This window comes from Triticum urartu, chromosome 5A (genome assembly GCF_056163025.1).
Source record: "Triticum urartu cultivar PI428250 chromosome 5A, HENAU_Tu73, whole genome shotgun sequence".
NCBI classification, from domain to species: domain Eukaryota; kingdom Viridiplantae; phylum Streptophyta; class Magnoliopsida; order Poales; family Poaceae; genus Triticum; species Triticum urartu.
The window spans coordinates 546062695-546078387 of NC_141877.1; the positions used below are offsets into that span (position 1 = coordinate 546062695).

Below are 15693 nucleotides of genomic sequence, written 5' to 3' on the forward strand. Positions count from 1 at the left end.
ACGTGCAGCTTCGCTCGCTCGCTAGCACCTCGCAGCGCCTGGGCGCTCCCTAGACTTCTCATCGTTTACCGTCTTGGCCTGGCCTGGCCTGGCAGCACGTCCACGTGTACATGCATGGCGTCAGGCTCCTCTCTGCGGCGGCGCTGGTCACGCCGCTGCCGGCGGGCCAACTCCCCGCCTTGCTGTCACCAACAGCCACCGCCGTCTCCCACCACCAGTACTACAACCCGCGAAGCCGCCATGGGTCGGCCGTCGCCGTGCCCAAAGCCAGTCGCGCCAGCGGCCGCACCTCGGCCGGAAAACTCGACCACCGTACCGGTGACGGTTCCTCTAGCGGGGACGAAGCCAGGTGCTTGGTGAAATGCCTCGCTCGCCGTGTCTGCCCGCCAGGTGCTTGGTGAAATGCCCACGACGGAATGTGGAAGGGTGAACATTGTAACGGACATGAGCGTGGCAAATTCCTTCGTTAATACGTACTCCCTCCGTCCGAAAAAAATTGTAACAAACAAAAGATCGATTGATTCAGGCTTAATGTCCTTTGGGATCACCTTGCCGTATATTTATATTGCATGGATCGATCAGAGATCGGTTACATGATAGGACACGACAGAGATCATATACAGACTAGGAAACGGCTCAAGGCCCGTATACAACATGGACTCTACGTCGTGTACACATACTATTCTAACACATCCCCTCAATCATAACTTGTATAAGTTAAGATTGCGCTTGAATACTTCTAACTGTCTAGTAGCAAGTGCTTTCGTGAAGCCATCCGCTACCTGGTCGCCGGAGGGAATGAATATGATCTCAAAAAGCTTGACTGCAACTCTCTCTCTAACAAAGTGATAATCAATCTCAATATGTTTAGTCCAAGCATGAAATATTGGGTTAGCCGAGAGATATGTTGCTCCAAGATTGTCACACCACAGACATGCTGCCCTAGGACGATTGACTCTGAGCTTCTTGAGAAGTGTTTGGATCCAAATGATCTCAGACGTTGCATTGGCTAGGGATTTGTACTCCGCTTCAGTGCTTGACCTTGACACCGTTGCCTGCTTTCATGCACTCTAAGAAACAAGATTTTCACCAAAATATACAGCAAAACCATCGGTGGATCTACGATCATCAGGACTACCAGCCCAATCTGCATCTGAGAAGGCACTGACAAAAGTAGACTTGGAATTTGTAATTTTTAGTCCTACTCCAACCGTACCCCTAACATATCGCAGAATTCTCTTAACTGCAGTCCAATGTACGCTAGTGGGTGAATGAAAAAACTGACAAACTTTGTTCACAGCAAAAGCAATATCTGGTCTTGTCAAGGTCAAGTACTGCAATGCTCCCACTATACTTCTATATCTGGTTCCATCATCATCACTCAGCCATCACCATCTTCAATTGATAATTTTTCTGAAGCTGAGAGTGGTGTATCCGATGGCTTGCAGTGTTGCATCGCAACTCGCTTCAGAAGGTCATTAGCATATTTCTCTTGTGTCAGCAATATCCCATTATCTTTCCTTTTCACCTCAATGCCAAGAAAATAATGGAGATTTCCCAAATCTTTAAGAGCAAAATCACGTTGCAGATCTTTGAGCAAGGCGCTAACTGCAGAATCGGACGAACTTGTGACTATGATGTCATCCACATAAATAAGAAGATACATTGTAATCCCACCTTGATTTATGAAGAACAATGACGTGTCCGCCCGTGAAGAGGAAAATCCTAGAGCCATTAGTTTTGAGCTGAGTCTAGAAAACCATGCTCGAGGAGCCTGTTTCAGGCCATATAGAGCTTTATCCAATTTACATACATGTTGTCTCCTAGTCGGATCTTCATACCCTGGAGGTTGCCTCATATACACAGTCTCTTCTAGAACACCATGGAGAAACGCGTTCTTCACATCTAGTTGACGAAGACTCCAATTGTTGGACACAGCTACGGCAAGAATCAACCGAATTGTTGCTGCTTTCACAACTGGACTAAATGTGTCTTCATAATCAATCCCATATCTTTGTTTGAATCCTTTTGCAACCAGTCGTGCTTTGTATCTGTCAATCTCTCCATCAGCTTTCCTTTTTATTTTGTAGACCCACTTGCAATCTATAATATTTGCACCCTTCTGAGCACGAACAAGGTGCCAAGTATTATTTTTCATCAATGCCGAATATTCCTCATCCATAGCTTCCTTCCAATTTTTATCATGAAAAGCTTCGGTGATACTGCTTGGTTCACCTGTCGTGCACACATTGCACCACCTAACTCGTCCATCTGTAATTACCTTGGGTCTGAAAATATTGTTGCGTGAACGTGTAACAGCAGTTGTACAGGTTGGACAATTTCCTGGACAGAAGAAGCCATGGAAGATCCAACCTCTTCATCCGAGGAGGACTGATCAGCGCATGATTCTGAGGGCATACGTGCAGGAGATGCACCTGCCCCACGATTCTCATGCATGGGCATGCTCGGTTGGGCATGGGATGGGCTGGCCCCATGCACAATACGCGGCTGCTGGTGACTGGGCATGGGCGCCTGGTTTTCCAGCCTACCTGCAGAGAGATAGGATCCCGCAGCTGCAGGTTCTGCAGGCGCGCGCGATCCCGACGCTGTAGGTTCAGACGCGCGCGATCTCGCCGGTGATCCCCTGCAGTCTACCTCGCTCTCCGTGCCATGTGCTCTACACATAAAATCATTGCCACCGGAGACACTTTGCATCAAATTTTGCTGACGTTTTTCCTGTTCATTAGTACTGTCAACACAACCATCAGGTTCATTAGTAGGATTAGTCACATGAGCATGCAAATCATCACCCCCTTGATCAGTACTCGTAGGATTTTGAAGGTTAGAAGGTAAAAGAAGAATCTCGGCTCTAAGACGGGCTCCGGCATTGGGATGAAGTTGGGCAAAAGGGAAAACATATTCATCAAAAATGACATCATGGGAGATATATATATACGGCCAGAGGAAATATCAAGACACTTGTATCCTTTGTGTTTGTTACTATAGCCTAGGAAAGCACACCGAATAGAGCGGAAAGCTAATTTTCGAGTGTTATATGGTCGAAGATTGGGCCAACATGCACAACCAAAAACGCGAAGAGAAGAATAATCAGGTTTTTCATCAAAGAGTCGTTCAAGGGGAGAAAGCATATTGATGACCCGACTAGGAACACGATTAATAAGATAGACAGCGGAAAGAAATGCTTCATCCCAGAACTTAAGAGGCATAGAGGCATGAGCAAGCAATGCAAGTCCAACCTCAACAATATGACGATGCTTTCTCTCGACGGAACCGTTTTGTTGATGTGCATGTGGACATGAAACATGATGAGTAATGCCGATACGTTGAAAAAAGGAGTTGAGTTTGTGATACTCACCACCCCAGTCAGTCTGCATAGCTATGATTTTGGTGTTAAAAAGTTGCTCAACTAAATGTTGAAAATCATGAAAGCATTGAAACACATCGGACTTGTTCCGTAAGAGATATATTCAGGTAAATTTATTATAATCATCGATGAAGCTTACATAATACTTATTTCTACTAACAGACTCGGGTGCTTGACCCCAAACATCAGAAAATACTAGCACTAAAGGAGCACTAGATATACTTGAAGACCTAGGATACGGAAGTTGATGACTTTTAGCCTTTTGACAAGAATCACACACGGACTCACTAGTAGACTCAACGGAACATGGTAAATTATACTTCTTAAGGACTTATTGGACTATTGGAGAGGCCGGATGACCAAGTCGATCATGCCATCTTGTTAGAGACGTCCTTGAAGCACCAAAAACTTGAATACTGGAGGAAGGAGGTGAGCGAGGCGATTTCAATGGATAAAGACCACGCTCACATGGGCCGTGCAGAAGAATTTCCTTCGTTGTTGGGTCCTTAACGAAAAAAGAACGAGGGTGAGTTTCCACAATAGTATTGTTATCAGAAGCAAAATGACTAGCAGAAACTAGGCTTTTGGTGGCTTGGGGAACATGAAGTATGTCGTTAAGATGAAAATTTCGAGTATGATCAAAAGAATTAACGACTGCATGACTGATGTGACTAATAGGCATACCTGCACCGTTAGCTATATGAACTTGTTCAGGACCGTTGAGCGAGTACGTGTTGTTAGCTTGTCGAGCTCCCCTGTAATATGATCAGTTGCTTCGGTATCAAAGTACCAATTTGAGTCAACTCCATATGAAGTAGTGGCTGCTCCACCACATCTCTCTTCAGTGACATATAATTTGGGTCAAAACGATACCAGCACTTATGAGCTGGATGGCCAACCTTACCACAAATCTGGCAAGTAGGCCTTTCACCTTGGGGAAGGTTCGCTCCTCCTGCTGGTCCTGGTCGTCCTCCACCGCGATTATTGTGGGGGTAGCTGTTGTTCCCGTGGTTGTAGTTGTTGCCGTAGCCACCGCGGTGCCCGCCACCATTGTTTTTGCCTCCACGATTTCCTTTGCCATGTCCTCCTCGTGCAGCAAGATTTGCCGACGAATTATACTGCTGTGACCCAGAATTTTGTGACTCCAGGCGCCCTTCAAAGACAATGAACTGAGCATAAATTTCACTCAAGGAATAGGCATCGGTTCTAGCGGCAATGGATGAGACAAAACGATTATATTCTGCATCCAATCCAGCAAGGATTTGAGAGATGAGATCATCGTATTCCATCTTCTTTCCTGCTGCTGTAAGTTCGTCCGCAATGCCCCGCATCTTCGTGAAGTACGCGGTGGCGGTCATCTCGTTCTTCCGAGTGCCAGCGAACAGGGTCCGAAGTTGGATAATTCGTGACCGAGAGGCAGAGGAGTACATCTCCTCAAGGGCTGACCAGACCTGTGCGGATGTCTTCATGGAGACGACTTGAGTCAGAACTTCACGCGACAGAGAGGTCAGTAGCGAGCCAAGAACCTGCTGATCTTGGGCTATCCAGCGAGTGTACTCGGGGTTGGGCACCGTCTCGGTGCCAGATTTGTCGGCCTTCTGGACTTCAAGAGTCTTGGCCGGAGCTTCGAGCGTTCTGTCGAGATATCCATCTAGCTGTGCGCCACGGATCGGGGGCAGGACCGTCGCCTTCCAAAGAAGGAAGTTGTCGCGCCCAAGCTTCTCGCGGGAGTTGTCGCCGAGGGTCGTCACGGGCTGGGCAGTTGAGGAAGAAGCTCCTGAGGATACGCTGAAGGGAACGAGAGACATTTAGATGCGATGAAGAAGAGAAGGCTCTGATACCATGTAACGAACAAGAGATCGATTGATTCAGGCTTAATGTCCCTTGGGATCACCTTGCCGTATATTTATATTGCATGGATCGATCAGAGATCGGTTACATGATAGGACACGACAGAGATCATATACAGACTAGGAAACGGCTCAAGGCCCGTATACAACATGGACTCTACGTCCTGTACACATACTATTCTAACAAAACTTATCAAAGCTTGTTCTTCAAATGGATGTATCTAGCAATAACTTGATGCTAGATATATCTATTTGAGGGACAAGCTTTTTCGGACGGAGGGAGTAGCCATTAAGCTTGCATGAAGTGCACGCTCAAGTGGACAACCTCTGGGCTGCAGTTCCCTTCATAAATAACAAATCCTTGATGTGGCAACAAGGAAGGGCCTTCTCCACAAGGTTCGAGGGAGAGGGGTCATGGTGCGAACCTCTCGATATGCGGATGATGCGGCTGTGTTTGTAGCGCTGATCAAAAGAGATGTGAACAACCTTGCGGCCATTCTGCGAGGTTTTGGTGAAGTCACCGGCCTATGCACCAACTTCCGTAAAAGCTCGATGGTCCCCGTTCGGTGCGGCAACCTTGACTTGGGCCATATCACACAAGGGCTACCGGCTATCAAGGCTTCCTTTCCGCTCCGCTACTTGGGACTCCCGCTATCTATGTGGAAGCTGAAGCTCGCCGATCTACAATTTTTTGTCGATAAAGTGGCAAGCAGACTGACTAGATATGACGGCCAAAACATCACCACCATTGCCCGTGCGGCCCTTGTTAAGTCAGTCCTCGCTTCCCAAGTGATCTACTTCATCATGCCACTTGTCATACAACCCACCATTCTGCAAAACATCGACAAGCTTGAGCGGGCCTTCCTATGGTCGGGGTTGGATACGACATCCGGGGCAAAGTGCAAGGTTAATTGGGATGTTGTCAGCCGCCCGCTCACCTATGGTGGACTTGGGGTCCTCAACAACAACAAGTTCGCGTGGGCGTTGCATTTGAGGTGGCCTTGGTACGAGTGGAAGGATCCCACAAAGTTGTCGGCCGGGAGTGGGAACTCGTGTGATGAGGAAGACCTCAACTTTTTCTACGCCTGTACCACCATCACGGTCGGGAACAATGCGAAGACTCCATTTTGGGACTCCCCTTGGCTCCTTGACCGCAAGCCCAAGGACATTGCTCCGCTCATTTATGAGACTTCCTCCCGGAAGCACTGGAAGGTACGGGAGGCCCTCAAGGATAACGCGTGGATCCTCAAAATCAGGCCGCCCACATCGGTTTCCATCGAGCATGTTGCACAATTCTTCACCCTTTGGATGCTACCGCACGAGGTGCACCTGGATGAGCTCACTGAGGATGACATCCTATGGAAGCACACGGAATTTGGGCACTACTCCGCGACCTCCGCTTACAGGGCACAGTTTTTGGGCTTGGTCCTCTCCCCCATGGACCAAATGGTTTGGAAGGCTTGGGCCCCACCGAAAGTCAAGTTCTTTGCTTGGCTCGCACTTCAGGATAGGATCTGGACTGCTGACAGATTGGAGAAGCGAGGATGGCCTAACTGTGGCCCTTGCCCCTTGTGCCAACGGGTGCAGGAATATGGCCCTCATCTTTTCTTCAGATGCCGCTTCACTATCAGGCTTTGGAACATGGCTATTCACAAATTTCGCATCCACGACATGGACATGTCCGCATGGCACTTGTTCGACTCCGTTCAGGCCTGGTGGACGAGCACATGCACCACGGGCACCACCGACGGAAAAGCAAAGGCATCGATTACCATGCTAGTGTCATGGGTCATCTGGAATGAGCGCAACGCATGGGTGTTCAGGCAAAAGAGTGCACCTCCGCAAATCTTGCTCAACATCATTGTCGACGAGGCAAACCTTTGGATCAAAGCTGGGGCAAAGAAACTAGGGTCTTTTTTATCACGATAATAATTGTCATGCCGTAACATGGATGTGTATTGTAACAAACTCTTTCTCCTCCTTATTTAATATATGAGGCAAATCTTTTGCCTCTGATTCAAAAAAAAAGATGCTGTAAGCTTGGTCTTCTTCTTCGTTTCCCTTCTTGGCTTTGTGTGTGGTCTGAAACAGGGATCATGTGTGCATGCGAGCCCAGAAAGTTTCTTTGGGATTCACATGGTAGGGATTTTATCTCTGTTTATGCGGTAGGGATCTTAGCGGTTACTTTCTTTGTAGTGTTGATGTTTTCTTTTTGTTCCTAAACAACCAGAAAGTTTTTAGAGCAGCATCAGTAACCTTCCGTTATGTCGGGATCAACGTGAATTTTGTATGCAAGCAAAAGTCTGAATATATACTTCCATCTGGCATGATCTATGTCTACGGTCCATCTTGCAGGAAGGCCCCAGTTGAGATGAGCAATCCTTGTGAGTCGAGTGCAGCTGGAATAGAGTCAAGTTCATCATGCAGATGCGTGGTAACTTTAAAGAAAGCATGGTGTTTTGAATCAATATCTTTTCATTCCTAGTACAGTATTGTGCTGCCTCTCAATCTTCTGGAGTTTGCATGATTTGTTTTGGGCCTTGGTTCCACCACTGCTGCTTGCTGCAGGTCATACCGGAGCGTCTTGTTGACCATTTCGGGGGAAAGATCTCTGGGACGATCCAACTAGAAGCCCCTAATGGTCAGATGTATGTTGTTGGAGTTGCCAAGAAGATGAACATATCAGTCCTGCATTCTGACTGGGAGGCGGTTGTTCGTGCCAATCAGATACAAGAAAACTGTTATTTGATGCTCCAAAACCTTGGAATCTCTTGCTTCAAGGTTACCATCTTCGATTCTGATGGCGAGGAGAGGATCTGGCTGCCGGGATGAAAAATCCTACTCATGTCGAAAAAGGGAGCACATATTGTGCTGATATTCGAGCAGTTCCTTTGATGGCGCTTTAGATTCAGATGGTTGAAAATCAGGAAAGACGCCTGCAGTAAATTCTTCTTTATCTCCCGCAAAAAAAGAGTAAATTCTTCTTTATAAGATGAATCATCAGGTTTAGTTGTGTACTCGTATTATTTGGTGACTAGCGTTTAATTACTACATGTTGATCTCTCTTGAATCTTCTTACAGCAGAAGATAGTCTGTCCGAAGGCGAGTCTATTGAGTTGGATGATCTTCAGGTGCTCTCAAAGGATTATGTCTTAGCAGGGCGATGCCATCTTACAAAAGAACAGGAGGATGGAATCAACGCGTTTATCGCAAATATTTGACCTAAAATCCCTGTGCTTGTGGTGATGAAGAAGAAGACCAATGTGAACCACTATCCTAAACTGGCACGTTTGGTTTGAATTCTGTATGTATTGCTAAATGCTTGTAGCTACATACACCTCTCTAAATATCTTTATTTTCAACACTGTTAATTGTAACAAACCTCTGAAGGATATTTATGAAGCAATTGAATGACATTATATTCACGTCTCGGTTTACAACTGTGATCATGTGTATATTATGAAAATAGTGTCGCTGATAGTCCAAGGATTACACAGAGCATCATATGAATCATCCCTCTTTTAATCAGGTAATACCTAAGGATTACACACGTCCATACTTTCCACACAAAACTCAATTTGTCACACTCAAACTGCCTGGGAATAGCAAGGCTTGGCCATGCAAATTCTGCATCAGACCTGATGGAAGGGGACGCAACCTTTCTTTGTGTCAGTTTGTCTGTGGCAATCGTGTTAAGAAGGGCGATCTCTGCCTCTTTGAACGAATGATAGAGGTTGAGTCAACAAGGTTGATAGTACACAATTAACCCTCAGCTGCTGAATTTTGCTAGTACAAATGCCATACTGCAATTACTTTTTCGCAATACTATTTTACTGTTGAAATTATTGATAGGAGAAGACACAAGACAGTCCATCTGAATATGGATCTATCCGGTCTGATCACGAGGAAACTCCCTCTGAAGTTTGCTATATATTGTCAAGTAGGTACCGACTTGATGAAGAAGATGAAGTAGGACTTGATGCTCTTATTGCTGAAATTCAGCCTGAAATTCCTCTGCTAGTTGTTCAAATGATGAAGAGCAATGTCCATGGGCCACAAGCCTCTCTGGTGATTCCTATTCTGCGCTGGGTGATTTTACTGTTTGTTTATTCGTGATATGTAAATGGAGCCAATCATTTCCTTTTTGTTCTTTTGATTTGTCCAACTAATAGTTTTCATTCGTTCTCAATGATTTTAATTTTGTGAACTAATAAACCGTCAGTTGTCCCATGTAGTGGCGGAGCTACGCACAGTTTGTTGGGTGGGCCAGAATTGGTTAAGCTGAAGGGAAGTCCGAAAATTTTACGTTTTGAGCTAACTTTGCCCCGACACCTACTGTTTTAGCTGTAGGTTGGGCTGGCCATTGAGTTTTGCTTGTGCGTAGCCCCGCCACTACCCATGAACATTCATTGGTTTGCTCCAAGAGCATTTCTATTTGCTCTGTACACTTAATTTTTCCCACCAATTCTATACTTTGTTCCATGTACAGAGCACATTGAAAAGGATGAGTTTACAAGCTTCATATTAAGAAAAGGATGATTCAAACTGATTGTGACCAGCCAATAGAAAAAGCTTGTTACTCAATGAAAGCCTTGCTGTAATTGTTTATTGCAGTTCTCCAGAAAATCATTAGCGGCCTGCATTGTGGCGCAAATGTGGATGTGGTTTTTGTGTAGCACGTACACAATAGATGAATATATGCACCGGATGACATGATACTATTCTTGGATCATGATTTAGATAAGGCACGAAATCTCAAGCTGCTCTTATGTGCTTTTGAGGAACTTTCAGGCCTCAAAATTAATTTTCATAAAAGCGAACTTTTTTGCTTTGGCAATGCTGCAGAATCAGCACCCGAATATGTCGAGATTTTTGGATGCCAGCTTGGGCAGTTTCCGATTCGGTATCTGGGTATTCCCATACACTATCGGCGGTTAACTATCGCTGAGTGGAGGCATGTGGAAGAGAGACTTGAGAAACGATTAGCCAGTTGGGAGGTCAAACTCTTGTCTTATGGGGGCCGACTGATCTTGATCAATTCCGTCCTAAGCAACATGGTTTTATATATGTTGTCATTCTTCCACCTGCCGAAAGGGGTTCTACAACGGCTAGATTACTTTAGATCTAGATTTTTTTTGGCAGTGTGATAACGAAACCAAGAAATATCGACTTGCTAGGTGAAGCGTATTATGCAGACCTAAAAGTCGGGGGGGGGGGGGGGGGCTGGGAATCCAAGACCTTGAGATTAAAGATATCGCTCTTCTCAGCAAGTGGGTTTATAAACTACTCATTGAGAATGGAGTATGGCAGGAAATCATTCGCAACAGGTATGTGGGATCCAATGCCATTTCTCAACTACATTGGAAACCTGGGAATTCACATTTTTGGAGTGGTGTCATGAAGGCCAAGGAATTCTTCTTTCAATTTGGGACCTTCTCGGTTAGGGACGGTTCTCAGATTCATTTCTGGGAAGATACTGGCTAGGGAACAGCTCACTAATGGTGCAATATCCGAGCTTGTACCGGATTGTTAGACATAAATTCGTCACGATCAAACAAGTCTTAAGACAAGAAAATCCTAATATTTCTTTTCGTAGGGATCTTTTGGGCACTCGCCTGACAGTATGGAATGAATTACTCACTCGCCTGGAGGACATTCAACTGTCAGATGAGCCGGACACTTTTCAATGGAATTTGCATCAGAATGGCAGATTTTCGGTCAAATCCATGTTTGATGCAATGGTCCATTGTGATGTTCCAATTGATAATAGAAAATTGTGGAAGCTAAAAATCCCTCTAGGAGTGAAAATATTCCTTTGGTTTCTAAACAAAGGAGTCATCCTAACTAGAGATAACCTCACACAACGAAACTGGCACGGGTCCAAGACATGTGTCTTTTGCCAACATGACGAGACTACCAAACACTTATTTTTTGAGTCCAAGTTCGCTCGGGCAGTTTGGGCCATGGTCCAAGTAGCTTCGAATTTATACCCACCACGTAGTGCACGGAATATGTTCGGCAACTGGTTGCGGGGTATTGATAAACAATTTTCTGCACATATTCTTGTAGGAGCGGCGGCCTTATGCTGGGCAATGTGGCTTACCAAGAATGATGTGGTTTTTAATAATAAATGTGTCTCATCTCCTATGCAGGTTATCCATGTTTGTTCACAATGGCTTCGTACGTGGTCTATCCTGCAGAAGCCGGAGGACAGGGGCCTTTTTATGATGACGTCTACACGGCTGGAGCATACGGTCAGGTAGGTTTTCTACCCACATGGATGGCGGTGTGATTTACGGATAGGATCTACCGTTTCTTAGGATGGACACGTTTTGTTGCTTGGCATTGTATTGAATTATTTTATTTTTAGGGTGCTCTGGACTTTTTGGCTGTGCGCATTTAGCTATGCAGAGGCTGGGCTTTTTTTTAATACGATTGTATCACCTCGATATATCTATTCAATGAAAAGTCCTTTATCGGAAAAAAATAGATGAATATATGCATAGTTATCACAAAAACCTGGAGTATACATGACCATAAGATTATCAATACACGTTTCCCTGCTTTTTATCTGAAACTAGGAACAAACAGTTAGCTCAGTTCGTCGACATTGTATTAAATCCTTGTGATTTTTTTCTTTTATCTCCTCTGCACAACCAGGTCATCGCGAAGCATTATGCAGCTGCGCATTTTCCCAGTGAAAGCTAAAACATCACACTTACACTCCAGGAGGGAAGAAGTGGCATCCCCATTTGCATGTCAGACGAGGCAACATCGGGTACGTCCTCAACGGGCGGTGACTAGAGTTCGTCGCGACAGCCATCGAGGAGGACATCTGCCTCCTCCAACCAATTAACAGGGGCGAGGAGAGAAGGTTCACGGTGATGGTTCATCTGCTTCCCAAACCAAGACGCGGCAGCAGATCCAAGGGTGGTGATGTTGTTCTTGGCTCAAACAGTGGTAGAACTAGCACGAAAGCTGCCTTGACGTCATCTGTCAAGGACTAACGAGAGAGTCGATGGTATATATGTTTGGCTTATCACTGTTAAGAACAACATGTAACGGTACACCGTGCAAGCCACGTTAAATGATGTGAAATATCTTATCTGCAGGAACATCAGATGGTTCTGAAAGATCAGGATATGTTGTGCTAGGCAGCAGCGCCCGTTAAGCCCAGGCGCAGGAGAAGGTGGTTGCAGAGAAGGTGAAGGCCATCCGATATCAAGCGCCCATCTATGTTTCAGCCATTGGAAAGAGAAATTTGAGCTCTGCCCTAGTAAGTTATAAAACCTTGATCTCGGATCACTTCTTAGTTATTGCACTAGGATCATGTAGCTCTTTGTTTGTGTACATTTTCTTGAGTCGCAAAAGGGTGTAGATATCACATCCCATGAATCTCTGTTCTCTAAAAGTTCACACTTCATCCATCCATCATCTTCCCGACGGGAAGCAAGCACTGATGCTCCGTCAGGTCGGGTGGAGCATTGGAGCAAGGCATGGTGCGTCGAGGGGCGCCACAGGCGGATAGTCCCCTCGGGAGGGTGGCGTAAGTTCACTGCCGACAACCGTCTGCAGGTCGGTGATCTCTGCCTGCTGGAACCGGTGAAGGATGAGAGGCTTGCCATGGCGGTCCACATCATACGCAGCGAGCAGTACCACTAGCTTCAGTAAAGAGGCGCTGCAGATTGGTCACCTGATGAATCATGGAGTGACAAATCATGCATGATCTCAAAAGACATGCATTTTTGAGCCGATGATTTTCGACGGTCCATAAGAAATTAACACACGAATGTTAGATTGTTTTCTAGCTAAGGAATTAGGAGTTTTGTTGTCTCTCAGTCTCGAGAGAGGAACGCGGGAGAATGGAGAGAAGGTGTATTTATAGAACTTCTCAAAGGTATAAAAAAAATGAGGTTAGAGCTTGAGTTGGAAAAACAGATGTACACTGGGTGAGGCTCGATCCTACGTCGAGTACCACATGTAGGCCTCAAGCTCCACTCAAAGTGTCGGAATGCTTACTCACCGAGAGCATCTTCAATAGATGAGGTAGATGCAAAAATAATTAACTTACACATGTTCGAGGACAAAAAACCTACCTCCAACGGATGATGTAGATGCATATATTTTTACATATTCACCTTCAGAAAATGTAAAATATAAGACATGAAAATGCAAATTTGCATCTTCACCTACAGAAGATGTAAAACATGTGGCCGCACATCAACCGCCCAATTGCCTCCATTTTGCTTCTGCCCACCCGACCTGCCTGCTCGGCGGCTGCCCAAAATCGCCGCCCGCCCGCCCACCTGTCCCTCGATGTCTGCCTCGCGGGAGTAGCGACAATCGTAGCCGCCGATTCGATTTCGGCCGCCGATTCTAATCGAAGATTCGCGGAGGTACGACCAGCGTAATGCCGTAGACGGCTTGGTTGTGAACAGGTTGGGCTTTTTTGCTAGTCTCGACCCACCGTCGGAGCTAGGGGAAGCGCGCCACACCGCCCGCCCAACGGCTGCCCGCCGACATCATTCTTCCCGTCGTGCGACGCCACCTGCCCGTGCGTGGAGCTACCGCCGTGTTCTCTACAGGGTCACGCCCGTCCTTAAGTGGTATGCAGCTAGGGCTGCAAGAAAAGCTCGAGACTCATGAGCCGCTCGAGATCGATTCGTTTTTTGGCTCAAGTCGAGATCGACTTGAAAAGAAACAACCTAAGTTTGAACACTTTATCTAGCTCGACCGAGAAACGAGCCGATCTTGAGCCATTGCTGGCTCGCTCGATTTTAGCTCGATAGCTCGACATAATATTATTATGTTAAATGATCATGCCATATATTAAATGAAAATAAGATAATTTATTACCATATATGTTATTCATAATTTTTCTCCATTTTATTTAACAACGAACATGAAAACTTAATTAAGTGTAGAGAAGATTTAGGCCTAATTATGGCACGTGGTTGACTATGTGTTAAATATTCTATATTTTTGGCAAATATTCCCAGCATATTCACCTTATTTTTTTGTTTTTCATTCATAGATTTATAATTTTTACCATCTCATTTAGCTTGAAACTAGCTCAAGATCGACTCGAGATCGATACAAGCTGAGCACGAGTCATATTCTACAGCTCGATCATGAGGTTCACTTAGTTTGAGCTCGCTCAAATTTTCATATGAGTTGAGCTGAGCCAACTTCAACTCACTCGAGCTCAGACTCGTTTGCAGCCCTATATGCAGCCACCTCTAGCACAAGCCGCCGCCGAACGGCTGCCTAACCCACCACTATACATATGTACAACGGCTGTACACAGCCGCGTGGCCGGCGGCCGGTTTTGCATCTCCATTTTGCATTATTTATTAAATTCGCATTTTTACATGACCAATATACGTCATTTATTGAAGTTGGCTTTTTTCTTTAAAGATGTACAAGCACTTTTTAAAGATGTAAATTATACATCTTCTATGTTTACATCTTTAAATTTATGTCATCTATTGGAGATGCTCTGAGGGTAAGAAATGAAAGAAACCATCGAGACAAAGAAGAAGGTAACCTTGTTTTCATCGCACCACATGTAGGCCCCAAGCTCTACTCAGAGTGTTGGAACGGAACATGCTTAGGGCCAGTTCTTTTGCTAGCTTTTTTGGGCTTCCAGAATAAGCTGCCCCCTACCCAGCTTATTCTAGAAGCCCAACCAATTTTTTTTTAAAAGCTTACTAGTCAAGTTTTAACTACTAGGCTTCTAAAAAAATAAGTTTGGTTCAGCTTCTAGAATAAGCTACGTAGGAGGCAGCTTATTGCAGCTTATTCTGGAAGCCACCAAAAGAACTGGCCCTTACTCACCGTGGAAACAAAAAAAGAAAGTAACATTGTTTTCATCGCTATGTTTCCAACAAGAAGCCTATGAGGAGATGGGGGAAAATGTTTTCTTAATTACGTCCAAATCTAGAAGGGCTTTCCTCTGATGTTAGTTACTCTTCTTATTAACCTCCACAGAATGACCCTTATAAAACAAAAATCAAATCTCCACCCTTCTTTTTGTGCGTGCTCATGTGTTCGAATTTGTTTTCTCCAATCAATTGTGTGAGATATCCCTTAGCTGTGAATTTATTTCATCACGTCCTAACTGTCAAAGAAATCACATAGTTCGGCATAGGTTGTAGTGGAGGACGTTGGTTTAATCCGGCTGTACTTCTTCATGTTCGAGTAAGAGAAATTTAGAGAGAGAAGAAACATTAGCTTTTTGACAAGAAAATTTTGGATTTTTGTGAACGGCCGAAGAAATTTGTGAGCTTGAGCCTCTTAGCGGTGGACCTCCTCCAAATGAACTGAGCCCCCCTCCCCCCCCCCCCCCCCCCCCCCCCGCTCCTCCCGTGCTGCTCCCGCACGGGCGGCCTAGGAGAAACCCTAGCCGCCGCCGCCGACAACTCCACTGCCCACCCTCCTCCTCCCGTCGCTGCCTGA

The 15693-nt window shown here is 45.5% G+C and overlaps 1 non-coding gene and 1 pseudogene across 1 annotated transcript; one reads left to right on the forward strand and one right to left on the reverse strand.

Moving 5' to 3' along the window:
• Positions 1-4548: 4548 nt before the first annotated feature.
• Positions 4549-4677, reverse strand: LOC125511798 (small nucleolar RNA Z247). The gene has a single exon (XR_007285124.1). It is a non-coding gene; the product is annotated as a small nucleolar RNA Z247 (small nucleolar RNA).
• A 972-nt stretch (positions 4678-5649) lies between these two features.
• On the forward strand, positions 5650-13299 carry LOC147972714 (uncharacterized; annotated as a pseudogene).
• Positions 13300-15693: the final 2394 nt, after the last annotated feature.